Source organism: Gavia stellata, chromosome 4 (genome assembly GCF_030936135.1).
Source record: "Gavia stellata isolate bGavSte3 chromosome 4, bGavSte3.hap2, whole genome shotgun sequence".
Taxonomy (NCBI): Eukaryota; Metazoa; Chordata; class Aves; order Gaviiformes; family Gaviidae; genus Gavia; species Gavia stellata.
The window spans coordinates 83,144,279-83,163,037 of record NC_082597.1 but is presented as its reverse complement, the minus strand read 5'-3'; positions in this window follow the sequence as shown (position 1 = coordinate 83,163,037).

Sequence of the window (18,759 nt, the reverse complement as noted above, 5' to 3'; positions counted from 1 at the left end):
AATGAGGAAAGATAGTAGCCATAAGAGAAGAACTTGATTTTCAGACTAGCGCTTTCTGGTGATGCTTGATGAGACACAAATAACAGCTCCATGCTTTTGGTGCTACAGTAGTAATGCATTGCTCTCACTAATGATACTTTGGAGCTTGGAAATTCACTGCATGATGAAGCAACTGATGCATGATTCCTCAGCAAGTCTGCAGGAGAGGTCAGACTCTACTGACATGGTGTATCAGAAGGCGGCAGCTATGACCATGGTGCAGCAGGAGTGGGATCTCTTCTTGACCTGAAAACCAGTCATTAGCTGAACTTTCAGAAATGCAGAAAATCACCTCAGCTCCTGCAAAATGACACAAGAGGACTGCAGTGCCATGTGCTGAAAATAGGTCGTAAATAATATAATAGGTGGGAGTTTTTAATGGGTGTGCAGCTGCAAAGGAGTGGGACAGCTTAATTCAGAGCAACTATAAACAAAATGACCAAGGAACGTACTACTGGGAAGATAGGCCTTACCAGCCGCTGCAGAAGAGTAAAGCTTTCCTCCTTGGTTTTGTGCTCAAGCAAGCTTGGCTTTACTGCATGTGCAACAGGAATCCACCTTGGGAGGAAGAATTAGAAGAGGGAAAAAGACTTTTTTCTTTAATGTCTGGTGGAATGGGGAGAAGAGCTAGTCTGGAGACAGGAACTATTTAAGGGACCACTAATTGTCGGTCTCTTTAAGGGGAAATTAAATCAGAGAACGGACGGAATCATTTAGTTTGCCACTGGGGGATTTGTTTACTTCTGACCAAACTGTGTGTGGTGAATAATAAAAAAACCCTATTGCTTTAATTCACTTTTTTTTTTTTTTGCCTGACTTTTCCCATCTAAATTTACTTCCTCGTTTTCCCCCCTCTTTGTGAAATTAGCCCTTTTGAAGCATGAAGTGTGTGTGTTATCAGTGGGGTATAGCCCTCAGCTTGCATTGAGAGCAATCCAGTCAGGATCAGTGGGCAACCTTTAACCAAATTATTATTTAAATTTTATCTGTGTTATGTCAAAAGCAAGAGTAGATTATTAAGTACAGAAAAGTTTGGCAGAAAAATCATAATATTCAGAAAGTTAGATGATTTACTACTGGTTTCACCTGTTTGCCACTACATGTCCCTGTCACAGCGCAATTTTTCCATTCCCACGCAAGACACAAGTAGGGCACTTTGTTCTCTGGTTTGATGTGATATTCATGAGCTTTATTCACCTTATTTAAGCTGCTATATACCTGTTTTCCTGCACACATCTTCCAGCACAGTGTGTTTTTCATCTTTTTTTTCCTGCTACGTAACCTATGAATGCATGTTTTTTAAAATCTCCAGCAGACCGGGAGCCTTTTTCCCTTCTGCTAAGAGATCTGGGTGAGGTGAGGACATTCACCGTTTGACAATTAATTGCTGACTCTGAAAGGACCAAAGGGTAGAGCTGCTCAGAGTCAGCCACCCTGAAACCCTCAGTAAACCCCGCAAGCCTGAAGACTCCAATGAGACAGAGGGTTTATCAGTCACACGGGGTAGATCAGGGTCATGTCCTGTACCTCCTGGCTGGAAAGTATGGTGCTGGGGCTTTGCATAAAGCTTTGTGCTTGAGACCATGTGCTAATGGCGCTTCAGTATTCAGCTCAGCTCCCGGTAGCAAATGTGATTTCAGCAATTGTTTTACACTTCCCCGACACTGGTAAATTCTGTCTACTCAGATACGGTCGTTATCGTAGTCATGTTTATAATCTCAGATTAGATTTCAGGCTGGTTTTGCTGATTTTTGGGAGACTCGCTGTTACTTCAGAACATGTTTTTCCATCTGTTCACTGTGAATTTACTTACAGTCCCTAGTCCTCCCAAACTCCCCTCCCAGACAAGGCAAAATGGCACTTTACAGTGTGTGTGTTTGCCTGCAAAATGCCCCAGAAATATGCCATCTGTTGCTAAGTGCCCAAAGCAACAATGATAGCAGCAGCAGCTTTGAAGTGAAACCACGCTCTCTTGAGCCCTACTGTGGTGGACACCCAGAGCTCTGAATTCAGTATCACGATGGCTCTTTGCTTTTAATGCCATATGTATTTCTGTTGTAGGGGTTCAAAGGAGATTTGCAAATGTAGGTTGGATTTGTGTGGATTGTTTAACAGAAATTCTCGCTGTAAATGTTACTGATGCAAGTGCCAGGATTCAGATCTAGGAACTGCATGGTGTAATGGCACGTATCTTGAAACTACTACTTTTTTGGGGAGAGGAGTTTGATAAAGGGAAAATATTTGTCTCACACAGACAACTTTGAAAAGGTATTGTCAATTTACCATATTTCAAGGAAAAGAGATGCAGCGTTAGAGCTCTGCGCTGACAGCCACATCCAAAAAAAGACTGAGACAAATACCTACAAACCTATGATGCAAGGAAACTCTGCGTGATAGCTGCCACACCACAGAGTTGCCCAAGTTTGCTTCTGCGTCTCCTTTAGGCTTTGAGTTTCTGTGTGTCTGCCATATTTTTTGTTGGATGCGTGCAGGTGCCATTAGCCTGGATGAACTGAGCCTGGCTCATCCTTCACCCCCACTGGAAATGGTCCCTAATGTGTTCAGCTCAGTCTGCATCGAGTGCCATGTTTCTGGGACTGCCATGCTTCTGGCATGCAAGTGAGTTGATTTAAAGAATAGCATACTGTGCTGCAATCTGCTATATAATTACACACTTAATTAGATTCACAGTTTGTTACCTATGTCACACTGTGACAGGGCTTGTTGCTCTTAGGAGGGAAAAAATTTCTTCTGGTTATAACTTCAAAAAGCATCATGAGGGTTGATTTTCTCCCTGAAGGTGTGAGTTCCTTTTAGAAGAACCTGCAGAACAGATTAAAACTCAAGTAATCACTGCTTATTAAATGTCTGTGGTTAACACCCCCCCAATTAAAGGCATGTCTTTGGGCTTGCAAGGAAAAAGCCCTGAGAAGAAGGTGGTGACAGCACACACGCTTACTGCTGGGGGCTAAGCAAGGAGAGGACATTTCAGTGTGTGAGTTCTGGGGTCGCTGCCTGGTTGTGAGACCTTGCAGCACACTGTGAGATAGCTTATATCTCGAGGGATGAATTGCCTCCTACTTCACATGGGGCAAATATGCTGTTGCTTGCTATTCTACAGCATATCTCACTTCAAAGTATCTTCCTTATGCACCTTAAATCTGCCTTAAAACCGTGTGTGCGATGGGTATTGCTTGTGTGTGTAAGCAAACACATAATAGCCTTAATATAACATTGTTCTTCTAAAACAATAGTATGTTTTGGAATGGAATTATTGATTCCTGAAATGTTAGAATTATTTTCACTGGTGCTTGTGGGATGGTCTTTAGAGGCTATGAAGGGAGTGCAAAAGAAGGCAGCATTCTCTAGGACAAGGAAACAAGAGTTGCCTTAGTTTATTTACCTTGTGCTGGCAGCTACAGATAGGAGTTCAAGGAAGTAAAGATAATATGAATGTTCATTGCCACTACTTGTCTGGTGATGTTGGACAAAAGATAAACTATTAGTTTTGTAATTTGGCAGTTCCCCCGTGCTTGAAATTCAAATAAGTTTATGTTCATGTACAGTAAGGAAGTTGGTGATTGTGTGACAAATAGGAAAATACATGATTTTCTAGAGAAAATGAGTCACCAAATCAAGCTATTTGCTTTGAATAGAAATCCAGCCACATGAAAAATTGGAGTAGCATTTTTATATAAGCGATACAATTGTTAGCAGCCATGATTCAGAGACAACTGGCAGACCTTCTGAGGGAGGCCCTGCTTGGCCCAGCCCTGCTGTGACAAACTCAAGCTATTATCATCAGACAAGTGTGTTGCAATGGGTTTATAAAATCAATCAATATGAATTTTATTTGCTCTGGTGGAGGACTGCAAAGATCCAGAGGAACTGGGAGGTAACCGAAGAGCAACAGTTTCTTCCTTCTCCCTGGTGATCAGGAAGATGCTGAACTGAAATTATTCTGAAAGTTGGACATTTTGATCTATTATGATGGACTTGAAGAGAAGAACCTGCTTAGTTTGCCGAGTTTTCCACTTCGCAGCCTCATAGCGTGCATTCTTGAATGTGAGGAACAGCAGAAGCAGATGTGCTACTCAGTGGCTTCCCCTTCATTATCCCAGATGTGTAATATTGAGACCCTGCGGTGTGACTATCATGCTTTTTTCCAATTCATCTGCAAGTCCCAAGAGCTCAACACGTTATCAAAGGGGTGCATAAGGTGAACAGAAGGGAGTCAAGCTTAACATTTCTTAAAGAGAGGAGGTATTGTGCAGGGGTGAAGCATTGTATACCCAGCAGCATGCGTATGTTATGAAGGAAAAGAAGACAGTCTACATTCATAGCTTGCCTTTGCCTTCCACTGTCCCCAGCATCCCACCCTCCAGCCCTCAGCAGACAATGTCCTACCAGTTCCACCACTGTTTTACTTAATACTCCAATAAGGGAAGTTGATAGCGCTTTGCGATGCAGGGCACAAACTAACATCTGCCTTCTATTCTTTTGTCCTTTGATCCGTCATAGAGAAATCCTTCCATCCTTCTCTTTGAAACAAGATGAACAAATGGGCACAAAAATTTTCTTGCTCATATTGTTCTTCTGCTTAATTCCTATATAGAAACTGTAAAAGTGGCTGACTGCTTGAAGCCTCCACAGATGGGGTTTGTCCCAAAGCATGACGCTGTAATGAGCAGTATTTCAAGGATCATGTCAAATTGGCCAGAGTTTTAAATGTATCAGAAACATAAGCCAATGTTTCTCACTGTAAAGGAAGAGTCCGTCACAACATCTTGCTGGTGCAAATATGGCAGGTTGCATTTGTACAGACCCTGCTATGATACTGCAAGGATGAGTATGGCATGTTTCACTGAGAAATGTCAATATTTAAGAGGGTATGTTGTTAACTGTGCTGCTGCTCAAGGTGAGTATGTCAGGAGAGGACGATCTACAACTTTTCACTAAGGCTCACTGGATGAATGAGCAAAACTGGAGGGAATGGAAGGGGGAGGGAAGTTAGCTGACAGACAAGGGTCTGTGTGAAAGCATCTCTTAAATGAAAGGGAGCAGTGGGTGCCATTGGGTATGGGGAATGACCCTATCTATCTGATTACAGTCTTGGGTTATGAGACTTCACTAAGCACAAAAGTGAATGAGGCAAGATGGAGCCAAAAGCAGAAATCCAAAAGGGTTGCCATAGAAAAGGCAGAATCTGTTAGTAGAAGCCTGTTTCCCTGATGCTGACCCTTGATTGTGTGATAACTGTTTATTTTGAGAGGCTAGGTACACCGAGGCTTGGTTGCTGTTGGTACCACTTGCCTAATGGACAGCAATTATTTAATGCTGCAGGCAGGTCATGGTCTGCCCTGGCCACGGGATTGCTCTCCTGATCCCGCAGGGGAGCGTGCTCCGGCATAGAACAGAGCCAGGTTACCGAGAAAGCGCTATACATCACTTTCAGACGAGTAAAATATGTTCCCTTGATGCCAAGCATAGGGAGGAAAAAGATACCGTGGAAGGAACCTTCGTGACATGCACTTTTTTTTTTGTTGCATCATCCCAGCAATGATCTGGGCTCAATGGCTGATTCTATGCAGAGCAGAGTTCATTGTTAAAATAACATGACAGACATTGTATTTAGAAATAATAGATTTAAAGCATAAATCTCATCAAGACAGGCCAACTGTAGCAGAAACGCATCCAAAAGAAAATTATAAGGCGGTAGTTTCATGCTATAGTAGACGTTAGTTTCATGCACGTACCTTTGATTTGAGGGTGCTGGTTTGGGACAGCCCATCACAAATGAGTACATCTGCTCCCAAATTGAAACACTCACCTTCCTTCCCTGCCTCCAAAAGAAAATAACAGTAAAAAGTTTCACAAAAATCTGTGTGTGCGCATGTGAATGCAGGGAATGGTACCCATTCCTCACGGGTTGAGTTTTTTCCTCTTTGGGAAGACAAAAATTATTTTGTAAGAAATAAAATAATCTTTTATTTAAAACGTAAATTCACCTGCAGGAGAAAAACAAATTTTCAGTCAGTCCATGCAATTTTCCTTGATTCCTGTGGAGAGAAAGTTCATAAAGTCAGGATGTATGTGCTTTTGCTCCTCAGTTTCCACTGACCCTGCAGCAGATCTAACCTAGAGGAACAGAGGTCTTATGGTTAAGAGCCTTCAAGTTTTGTGAAAACAGACAGTCAGGTAGAGAACGAGGGAGAGATGTGACTCAAATGAAGGTTTCACCCAGCAGAAGCAACACAAGGGAGAGAACGTGCACAAGCTACATCGCCACAAGGAAAACTTTGCTCTAGTTTACCCCTCTCAAGTGCTAAAAAGTTGACCTACTGTTAAATTTAAATCCATAGAAAACCAGCGTTTCTGCATTCTAATATTAATGGACGTAACTTTTCTTATTTTTGACACTTTTCTGTATTTTAACTCAGACTACTTTTTATTTATTTATACATCAGTACGCTGGAATAGATTGAAATCCATATCCATGCTAAGCATTCTCGGGCTTTTTATGCTATAATTTTGGGACTTTATTCCTCAGTGAAGGGTTACTTTCAGTTGAAGGTCCTCTCTGTATGTTTTTAATTAAATCCTGGGTAACACCAATTTTTTAGAAACCACTAGGAAGAATATTGAGGAAGAAAAATAGAAAATAATATACAACAACAGTGAAAACAAGAAATACTGTCAGAGAGACATAGTGGACAAACTGGAGGAGTTTGGCTGCCCTCTGAAATATTTAGGCTGCTTCTAATTAATTGTAGCTGCCTTAGACACAACTGGTGGTGGGCAGAAAATGGTTATTTCTCACTTTAAGAAACTTCAGGGGAGCATTGCAAGGTAAAAAGGACAAAGAGAATCATTGCAAGCTTGGCATTTAAAGATTTTCTGCAGAAGAAAATTATTGGAAAGATTGTTATTCATTAAAAATATTTCACTCTAAATTTAACATAAACCAAAACAAAACTATTCAAAAAAAGTTAGTTCAAAATAAAACAGAAACATTTTGTTCTAATATGTCAAATCAGGCGTTTTCAATTTATTGGAATTCTCTTCTGTTTTCCTCCCAAAAAAAGAAGACAAAAAATGGCTGACTGCAAGAAGTTTTCTTATTTCAGTATAATTTCAGATCAGAATGTTTTGTTTAAAAAAGCCCCACAAAGCGAACACCTTTGGCAAAGTTTTTCCAACCAGCTCTAGCGCAAAATAGAGTCTTATCTTGGTGAATATAACTGAAGCTTGCTTAAGTGTGGTACAGTAAATGTCAGTCTGCAATTTCTATGACACCTCTGTTTTCTAGGTATTTTTCATCATTCATCCCTCCTGAACTCTTGCTAGAATCCCAGTTCTGCTGCCTTGGGTAAGAGTAATCCAATAAACAATATTATCTTCTATGATAAATGATTAGCTGGTTCAATGCTATGTACGATTGCGTATCTTACCCTACTACACAGACAAAAGTATAACATTTGAGGTTTTTAACAAAAATCTATTTCTAATGAGGTTTTCTAATCATTAATCACACCAACTTCCATGGCAGCACTGAGCTAATTGTTAAATATTTTAGCTACTGGCTTCAGCAGCCAGTGTCTAGAGAAATACCTTTAAGCTTAACTTTATCAAGTGGACTGCTTATCTATCTCTTAATCCTTTAGTTCTTTACCCCATTGTCTTTCCACGTAATTATTCCTAGAACTCTTAGATACATTAAACAGGAAAACAAGTCATTCTGTGAGAACTGTAAAAAGCTGTTTCTAGTTGCTGAAGATGACATGAACTTTAATTTTGTGTTGCTATTATATAAAAATGGGAAATTATATATGTAAATGGGAAAATATATGTATAAAAATGTAGCTGTATAAAAATGTAGCTATATTCAAATGGGAAAATAGGGCTTGGAGGGCTGTGATGAGTTTTCTGTAGTTGGAAAACTTGGACAATTTTTATTAGACTAGGATGGGATGACATGAAATTGCAGTGACATACAAACCGTGTGTTTTTCTGGCTGCTCAGGCAACAAGGTAATGAAAGTTCTGACACGCTCATTCACTACAACTGAGATGATATTAGACTTAACATTTTTTGACATCATCTACAGATCATGTTTTGTGAAGGAAAATTCTTTTGACTTGCTAAAGCAATAGAGTAATCATGAGCATGAATGATATTGTGGTGTAAGTACAAACAAAGTTATAAAGACTGAACAGAATATATTACAAGAATATTTCACAAGGTGGGGATACTCTACATGTACTCTACCTAGTTTGTTAAGGAACAGGACAAAAAAGAATATATCCCAAGGTGGGGATATTCTACATGTAATCTACCTAGTTTGTTAAGGGACAGGACAATTAAATGACATGTTAATAAAGGGGGTATTAAACTTTGAAGTTGATTCTCCAAACTGTCGATTTGATGATCTGTTGCTTATCTTGTTTCTTTCAAGTTAGGATTTTGTGTGTAAAAGAACATATTTATGTGCTTTTTCATGCATTTTAACATTGACTTCTAATGTTAATTATAGTTATGACTCTGGCTCAGGACAATGTAAACACATTTCCCGACACTAACCACCATGCTCAGAGGTATAAACTTAAGGAAAGAAAGAGAAACTGTCCTTTCTTTTTTTAATGTTTACAGATTATAGAGTCTGTTTTCTCAGTGAGCATCCTGACAAAGCCCTTTGCTTCCTGATTATTTTCAGGAAGGATGCATGAACCTTTATCATGGAAACCTTTAAATGTGTATCAGACTAAGCTGGTACTGTCCATGGGTCCAGAAGCAATTGAAAAGAATGATGGAGCACGTAGAAGCCTGCACTAACCCGCATGTGGACTGTGCATCTGTAAGTCTTGTTTCCTGAAGAAATTACTCCAAAAAACCCCTACTGTATCTTTGATGCATTTTCTTTCTTTTGTTGCAAGGTATTTCTTTAATTTCCCATGCAAATTTGTGTCCAGTACTTCCACTTTTAGACAGCTCTTTTCAAACTTACATGTATATTTAAGCAATGTGGATTTAACTGAACAAAAATAATCATGTTTCTAAACAGACTTCTCAGTTCAGTCTGCCCCCAGACAGGGGAGCAGACTACTAGGGAAGGCAATGGATGTTGGGCCAGCTCTCCGGATTTTATCAGGAACCATGCAATAGTTTCTCTTCTTCCCAGCTCTGCAGCTAATACCAGACTTTGCAATAAAATTATAAACTTTTGTTCAAAAAAAGAAATGAGGTGAAATGCTGGAAAGGATGAAGTTAGTGGGAACTAAAAGTTCAGAAACCAGGAGGAAAATGAGTCCAGATACATACAACCTCGAAAGACTCTTGAATTGTCTAAGCTAGTCTCAGGGTTTGCCTCTCTTTGGGGCTTGACTTGTGGTTTTCGAAACTCAAGGCTTAACTGAGAGGAGAGTGAACACTGGGTGTCTAACTAGCTGGGGATACCTATTCCACCCCTGTCCCCAGGCCAACCAAAGCCGAGGAGCTTGTATCTGCCTTGCCCAGCATTGGTTGTGTGTTCATGAGATGTTCAAGGAATGTGTGGACATGGCATTGTGGGACATGGTTTAGTGGGCATGGTGGTGTTAGTTAATGGTTGGACTTGATGATCTTACAGGTCTTTTCTGACCTTAGTGATTCTGTGAATCTGTGATGTTCACCTGATGAAGCCCATATCCGACACCTCCCTGAGGTAATTAAGTTCTAGTAATTTATTTGGGCTTGGTGGGGTTTTCTTCCATATCAAAACACACAAAATAACGTGAGCGTTGTGTCGCAGCTCTGCCAGGGTTATCATGGGGTGTGCTGTATGCCTGGGGAGGTGACATGAAGCATACATAGGTTTGTGCTAGCCTGTAAGGCCTGCTGGGAGAGCTTGTGTCTTGAAGGGGTGACATCTCATCCACAGGACCAAGATGGAGCGAGTCTGGCACCCCAGAATTGTTCCTGGGTTTCTGTTTGGAAGGAGCTAATGGTTTACTCCAAAAGGGAGGCTGCGAGTGCGTACAGTCAGGAGTGCAGACCTTGTGGATGAATGAAGGAGCTAAGCTGGCTGACAATGTCTGTTGTACCTCTTACAGGTCTGTCCATCCCCTGGCACCTCTTGGGTGGCAGACCCCAATACACCATGGACATACCACACTGCAATTCTTACTTTGTGAATGTGATGGCAGAGTTCAGCATTTGTCTGCAAAAACGTCAGTATTTTCACAGAATCATAGAATCACTATGGTTGGAAAAGACCTATAAGATCATCAAGTCCAACCATCAACTATCACCACCATGCCCACTAAACCGTGTCCCACAGTGCCACGTCCACACGTTCCTTGAACACCTCCGGTGATGGTGACTCCACCACCTCCCTGGGCAGCCTGTTCCAGTGTTTCACCAGGGCTTGTAAAAATGACCTCAGATGTAACTCCTGCATCACTCCATACTGAATGCTGAATATTGCAAGGTTTCATATGAAGGTGTGTCTTTAAGAATTTGCTGTGTCTTTAAGAATTGATGTCCTGTACATGCACTTCACAACTTGGCTCATTCTCACTCAGTATTTACTACTCAGCAGCGAGCTTCAGACCCACAAAGCTGGTAGCACAGCTGGTTTTTATGTTTATGACTTATTATTTGTCTCCATAAGTTGTTGTTCTTCTTTATTAAGAACTTGGACATATTTAGAGGGCTTTTGGGGAGGGAAACACCTAATGACCCAAGGAAAAAGTAAGGAGACATCAGTGTTGAACTGCAGAGCTTTGGTAGAGTTGTGTTAGGGTGGTGGAAGGAGAGGAATGAACAGGAGTGATGGGCATTGCTGGAGCTGGGCAGGAAACCCAGGGCTGAGCCAGAGGGAGACAGAAGAGCCCCAGGGTGGGATTAAAGAGACGTGATGACGCTCTGAGAGATCTACGGGCTCTCAGGACTGAGCAGCTGGAGATGCTGCAATGTAGCTGTGAGGTGGGTTGAGAGACTTCTGGCTGGGTTGAAGGATGACAATGTCTGTTGTACCTCTTACAGGTCTGTCCATCCCCTGGCATCTCTTGGGTGGCAGACCCCAATACACCATGGACATACCACACTGCAATTCTTACTTTGTGAATGTGATGGCAGAGTGTGGCACAGGTTAGATGGGGTGTCCTGGCAGGCGCATTTGTGGTGGTTGCTCTTTATCCGTTGCAACAGGCATAGCCACTGCAAATTGCATGGGGTGCTGGTCCATCCATTGAATGCATGAGCTGGCACTCTTACAGGCTGGCACATCTCTAAAGGCAATCCCCTGTGACAATAGCTAAACTGCACTTTCTCTTTTCTGCTTCGCTCTCCTACTCTCTCCTCTCTTTCCTACTGTCCCTTTTAATTGCTCTATCATCCTGCTGCTTCTTTGTTCACTCTCTATCTTTCCCTTTCTCTAGGTCTGTCATTTCCATCCACTGTTTCCTTCCTCCTTTTCCTTCCCCAGCCTCTGTACGCATTTTGTGCTTTGTCCCACTCTCCTATTTTGCCTTTGTCCCTCCTGATTCTGGATGCATCAGTGGAGGCTGAGATGATCCCACACAGGTCAAGGTTTTCGCTCTATCTTGTCTCCTCTCTTGATGGGTAGTTTGCAGGAGGCTTAGTTCTCATTGAAATGATTCTCCTTCTCATCAATTAAAAAGTTACGTCTTATAAACTGGGGACAACTACAGTCCACCCCGCTCCACTTCTTCTGATCTGCTCACCCAGGCCTGGGGTAACTGTGGTAGCACAGTAACTCTGACCAGCATCGGATATGTTGATGGCTCTGCAAATCCCCCCCAAAGGGCAATAGTAACACTCCAGAGACAGAATCACTAGAGAAGCAGGATGACAAAATGCAATGAGTGAGTGAAACAAGCCCTGTTAAAACGGCCACTCTCCCCTGCTCCCTTGCATTTTACCTTTGTACAAATCACCCCATCTTATGTCACCATGTATAAAACAAGAAAAAGAGCAGTGCTGAAACCTCACAGCAGCTGTTCCAAGAAAAAAGTATGCGAGCAGCTCATGAGGGATAAGAGGGACAAACCCAAAAGGCTGCCTTTGGTGGGTCTGCTGACTTTCTTCTGGCTTGACTCATGAAACTCCAACACACAGGTTCAAACCTGCGATGAGGAAAGGGGCTGCTTTGTTGCACTGTGGATGGGAAGATAGCTGGAGCCAGGGCTTTGACCAATGCAGGGATCTTAAGCCATCTCTGGCAGCAGTGTAATGCCACAACCCTTCACCTTCTGCCAGTATGCGGACCATGGCTAGTTTGCAGATGACAAAAGATGCCGATTGATTGTGTCTTTCACGGGGTGGGAAAGAGGCAGTGACACCTCTCCACTGTATATGAAGTATGGGTGTAGCTCTGCTGAGGAAGAAGTGGGAGGTGTTTCTGTGACTTTACACACCTTCGGTTTGTAAACCTTCCTGGACGTGTGTTGGACCTTTGGGCAGTTACTCTCATGACTCATAAAATTGTTCCTGATTCAGTTAAACCATTCAGTTCCAATAGCTAAAGAAATAAGGGCTATTTAGTCAAACCTGTTAAAATTATTCCAGGAAACCAAGGTAAAACTTTAACACTGTAATTGCTAGCTAAAATGAAACTCTTAATCACTGGAGTCCAGGGCATGTTTCACCTTGCTGGGAGGTTAAGTTCAGTGTTTGGTATTCCCTGTTCTATAGCAGTGCCACTAGTTTTAATGAGATTTATCCGCTTTCATTAAAAGCAGAGCCACTTAATCCTTAAATCCTTTCAGAGCTTTAAATACCTGCTTGTAGCTATTTATTTTATCGGTTTGTTTCAGCAACTGCCCCTTTCATCTCTCAGTCTCTGACTTGTCTACTCAGACAGACTGTCCCAAGTTATCCTTCATGCTGCTCTAGGGTGCCTGCTGATACAGAAAAGCACCTTGTTTCTTTTGTTTTTCTTGATCTCTGTAAGTGCTTTGATGTTGCTCTTATCATGCAACGGACCATGGCTTGTTCCTGCATTGTTCTGTGACAGTATTCCCAGCAGCTTTCTGGGGGCCTCAGTTCTCTCACTGTTCAAACCATCCTGGTCTTGTGATGCACTGAGGGACATCTAAAGAGCAGCCTATCCAGAAAGGAAACATTGAGACTGCTTGGCCTTTCCATCCTTTTCCAGGTTGTAACCCCAGAGCGACCTGAGTTCGCTGGCAGGCATTTCACAGGACAGTGTGGCTGAGACCAGCTCTGTAGCTCACCAGAAGCTCTGTGGGCTTGATAGGATTCCACCTTTTTCTTTCTTACACTGCTTTGTGCTGCCACATCACCAGCCTGGAGTTCATAGAATTGCAGAACGGTTGAGGTTGAAAGAGACCTTTGGAGATTGTCCAGTCCGATCCTCCTTCTCAAAGCAGCTTCAGCTACAGCAGGTTGCCCAGAACCGTGTCCAGCTGCGTTTTGAATACCTCTAAGGATGGAGACTCCACAAACTCTCTGAGCAACCTGTTCCAGTGTTTGTCCACCCTCATAGTAAAAATGCTTTTTCTTACCTTCAGATAGAATTGTATTTCAATTTGATCCCATTGCCTCTTTTCCAGTCACATGCCACCACTAAGAAGAATCTGGCTCCATCTTCTTTATGCCCTCCCATCAGATATTTGTACACAGTGATGAGATACTCCAGCCCGAGTCTTCAATTCTCCAGGCTGGGCTGTCCTTTAACCATCTTTGTGGCCCTGCACTCTACTTGCTCCAGTAAGTCTATTCCTCTCTTGTACTGGGGACCCTCTGCTTGCTAATCCCATCCACCACTTTTTCACTTGGTTGCTGGCCACTCTCTCCTTCCTTCATCGTTCTTACTTTAAAGCTCTTATCATGTTGGACAGTCTGTTGGCAAAGATACATTTTCCCCACTTGGTCACATGGATCTTGTCCCTTCCAAGCTATCGTTGATCTTCAGGGAGGGTCCCATGGTCACAGAAGCCAAAACCTTGTTGCCAACAGCAGCTGTACAAACAGTTGCTGACCTGCAGGATCCACCTACTCCTCAAGCCCTTTCATCTCACTGCCAGGATCAAGGGGAACACCACCTGGGCCCCCATGCCCTTGATCATTGCCCCCTGAGCCATGTGGTCACGCTTGTTATGCTTCAGGTCTCTCTCGGCAGAATCATTGGTGCTCACATGGAAGACCGGGGTAGTAATAATCTGAGGGCCGGACAAGCCTTGGCAGCCTCTCTACAATGAGCAGGGTCTTCGTTCCTCCTGGAAAACTCCTGTTGCTTCTTGAATGTTGTTACTTCTCAGTCCTTTGGGTTATTTAAGTTCATGTGAAGAGTAGCCTTTGTGTTCTCTAGTCAAAGAAATGTTCAAGTTCCCAGGAAACCTGCTTCTGGAAACAATGTCCTATTATAGTTGTGCTGCCTCTCCGATATTCCACACTCAATATCCTTGTACAGGACTCTGGTAATATAATAGCAATAGTATGCTGACCTGGAATGTGTTTGTCTGCAGGTACTACTATGCGTGTACACAACGTGTACACGTTCTTGGTCAATTGAGACTGGTGACAGTGTACAAACGTTCTTGCTTTTCATGTTCAAAGTGCTGGACTACGTAGAATGCTAACTAAATGCCACACACATATTAAATATTTGCACAGTAGGCAGACCCATGTTAATCTACATTGTAGATTGAATAAAGACTTCACTTGCTTCCTACTACATTTTTAGTCAAATTGTAGCGGTTCTGGCAAAGGGCCTGGCTTACCTTTGTTTAGCTCTGGTGATTTTATCACCTCAAAAAGATTAGTAGTAACAGAAAACATTCAGTGCACTTTGACGGATAAACATGATGTGGAAAAACCTGTTCAAGTGTTTCCCAGCTCTGCGCTACAGTAGTTTCCAATAATACTGTTTATGGTAATTTCTCATGCGCATACAGTCCACACAGCCCGTAGGCCTACGATCATCTGCTCTATTTTAGTGATCCTCTTTTCCTCCATATGAGTTTTGACATCTTTCCCTGTTCCGAATTGCTTTGCAGCAAGAGAAGACCGCAAGAGGGAAACTCTAAAAAGCCAACCCCATAAAGAAAAAAATGCGTAAGAAAGAGATAAAAAGAAGCAGATGGAAAAGGCTGAGAGACCAAGTGGAAAGAGAAAGATGGCAGCAACTAGGCCCAGTACTAGGGCCTGGTTGAAGGCTGTCTGACACTTTTGCTATTTTCTGTCCACTGCTAGATAGCAGAGTGGTGTTTGCAGTCAGGAGTGCACAGAAAAAGCACATCAGATTATGCTTGAGATTTGTTGTTGCAGGTTGTCTTAAATTCCTCTGTTTTCAAATGTTTCAGTTGGTTGGTTTATTTGCTCTTTACCAGCCTGAATTTTTCTCAGCTACAGTCTTATAAAAATATACATGTGGCCCATACAATTAACAATAATAAAAAGGCTTGTTCTATGCTTTCTGACTCATTTTACCTTAATGAGCAAAGTTATTTACAAAAGGACCTGCCACTAAGAAGCATTGGTCATGTTCAGACCATCATTTTTGGAAAGTTAAAGCATTCACTACTCTCTCTCCCCCTCTCTTCTCTCCTGTCCCCATCCCCCCTCTTTTTAAAACTTTGATGCAGTGTCGAGGACCACGAGTCTGAGCAGGAATACAGGGCCTCCTATGACTTCTTTAACCATCGTATCTGTGTTCCCAGTATTGCAAGTGGTCTCTTAAATCCTGCAATTTAAGACCTGGTCAAGCTCTATATCAAAAATAGCTCTTCTGCCCCCCAATCCTGGAAGGCTTTTCCAGAACTTCATAGCTCTGATCGTTAGAAACTTCTCCCAAATTTTCAGCCCACATCCTTCCTTGGGGAGTATAAATAAACAGGCCATATGTTCTTCTGCCAACATTGTCTTTTAGCTTAGAAGTTCCTCCTCCTTTGTATTTTCCCTCCTGGGAAAATAAAGAAGCAATCATACCCCCTTTTCAACTTCATTTTGTTAGGCTAAATAAAGTAAGCATTATTTTAGTTTCTTTTCATATGATCTCCTTCCCGGATCATCCTACTTGTGTTTGCTCTGCATCTGTTACAGTTATAATTAATCCTCTTCAAACCCTGGAATTAGATTCATATACACAGTATTGCAAAGGAAGACTTACCAATACCTTGTGCAAAGTAATTTGTATTTTACTATTTGCTGGAAATACCTTTCCTGATGCATTCAGGGATTTCCTTAACTGCTTTCATAGTCTCGTCCTATTGGTGTCTCGTAATCATCCTGTAATCAAGCAGTATAGGGAGTCCTCATCCTCATTCTTTTCCAGTCCATGAACACATAGTAGTGAGGAGAAATTCTTATTGATCTCTAAATATACACTTGTACTTAATTTATTTCACCTCCTTTCTATAATTCTAGTCCCCCAGGTGACCCAATTTTTTGATTGATTTCCCAATCTTTCTGAAGAAGCCTGTTTAACAAGCTAATGATATGACTCTTCATTATCATAGCCAAATAAGCAGTCCTTCTAGAAGTGAAAGTTTCTGATTTCAACTCCGGATATTTTTGGCAATGAGAAAAAACCAAACCAAACGACAAAGCAACCAGATCCCTTTGCCCTCCTCACCTAAAGAAACAATGTTTTATGCAAGACACTGTCTGTGAAAAAGCTGAAAAGGTATGTAAGTGCTTAAAGAAGAAAAAGGGCTGGAAAAAGTTGGGCTTCATTTGGAGTGGGAATATTGGGTGGTCATCAGCTTTGAAAATAAGGTTATGGGGGCAGGGACGTTGGGAATGTACAAAATAGCATCTACCTGAGCCAGTTTTGGAGTATAAGGAGAGTTTGTTTCTGCTGGGTTGAATGAAATGCCTATTGAGTCCACAGGCAAGGACATTACAATTGATTTTTGATAGGGCTGAGAAACCTTAGAAGGAATTATTGATTTTTGCAAAATTAGTTTCTACCCATGTAAACACTTGAGCCTGCAGCATTCCTGTCAGTCAGTCCTGTGCCAGCGTAGGTAGAGTTTCTTGAGGGGTGGAAGGTTGACCTTTCTCTGTAGAAGAAGTAGCAAGAAGAAAGCTGCCTTAGTATTTTCCAAGGAACCACGCTTTCACAGGAAAATACTAGCTTTGAAAATTCAACATCTGATGGCATATTGCTTTCAGAAAACTCCTGAGAAAACATAAGCAGAAGTTGGCCTCGCTTCAACCCAGTCCCAAGGCTTGGAGCCCTCTGGGTCCTGCAGTCCATGGCTCTGGGGCAAACTTCGTGGCCTGTCTCAAGGGGAAAGGCAGAGGGTTTCCCGATTACTTAAGTGGCAAGTCTCCACAGCAGGAGCCCTAGGAGGTTTTGGATCAATTCTTCATGGTACAGAAAATCTGTGCTATGCTTGAGCATGTGAGGCACTTCAAAGCTGGGTAAGGCTCAGGATTCAGACTGTGTCACTGAAATGTTTGATTTCAAAATGAAAAGTTCCACACAAAACAGCAACATTTTCCAGCTGGGGAATTTTGGGTTGTGACAAATTGCAGTGAAGAAATCTACTCCCTGAAGACTTCACTTCTTAGCATATCCTTTAAAAAGCTCTCCCTTATTTCTTCCACTATTAACACAACCACCCACCCCTCCTTGCTGCGGGGTCAGCTGCTGCCGCCACGGGAGGGTGACGGTGAAAAGCTGCGTGCTCTCAGATGGATGCTGCACTGCTGAACGAGCAGCCTCAAGCCAGCTCTCACTGGAGAAAGATCCCGTGGAAAAAGAAGGTAATTCCATTCCTTAGCACTAGCAGGTGCCACATGGAGTGAGTATAGAGTGAATTGTCCGAGTGGGGACTCTCGTCAGCTAACTGGTGGAGTGCACCAGTTGCCAAAAGGAACTTAAGTGTTCGGAGGTCACTGGAAGGTTGGGTGAATGCAAGGCAACAGTTCAAATAGGTTGGCCCAGTGCAGGTGGAGTACACGCAAAGCAAAACACTTAAGTATTTGCAAGACTTAAGGAAGCATTCAGAAAACAGATGCTTTGCATCTATGGCATACCCTAAATTCTTGGGTAATCCGGAGATTTGTCTTTTTCTTCCCTGAATGGTTCCCTTGTGTTCTTGACAGCTTTAAAGTTGATATTATCAGCCACATGAAAAAATACGAATAAAAAACCCCCCTCAAATGTGCAGTTCTCAGGCTGCACATTTTATCAATGGTCCACAATATCTTTGGCTGATGATGTGTCAGTTTTCCAGCAGAAAATGCAAATTTCATTGCATCAAAATATTCTGCAGGCGCATAATGAGAACCTGCTTTGTTAGAAGTTCAAGCAGCTTCTAACAAGCTTGGTCAGTTGCCCTTGACCAGCTGATGTGAGGGAGAGACCTAGAGGAGAGCCAGGTCTAGAGCACAGCCAACGGCGACAGCGGCTTGCAAAGAAGAGGTCCTCATCTGAGTTCAGATCAGCTTAAACACTTTCAGGTATGGTGGTGATGGGCCACAGGGCACTTCCCCCAGCAGGTGAAGGTGCAGTTGGTCCTGCCAGGGCAGAGGTCTCCACCCAGGTGGAGGTTTGGGGATGGTGAATGCATCCCTGCAAGTCCCAGGCTGCAGGGAGTGCCTGGAGCTTCTCTGAAGCTGGAAGAGGTGGTCTTCTGTCCTGCAGAAGGTGTTGCTGTTGCTTGACAGCTCTTCAAGCTTGTGTCTCTTCAGCTTGACACTTGCTCTTCAAGCTGTGTCAGCAAGTGGAGGAGTGATGAGAGGAAA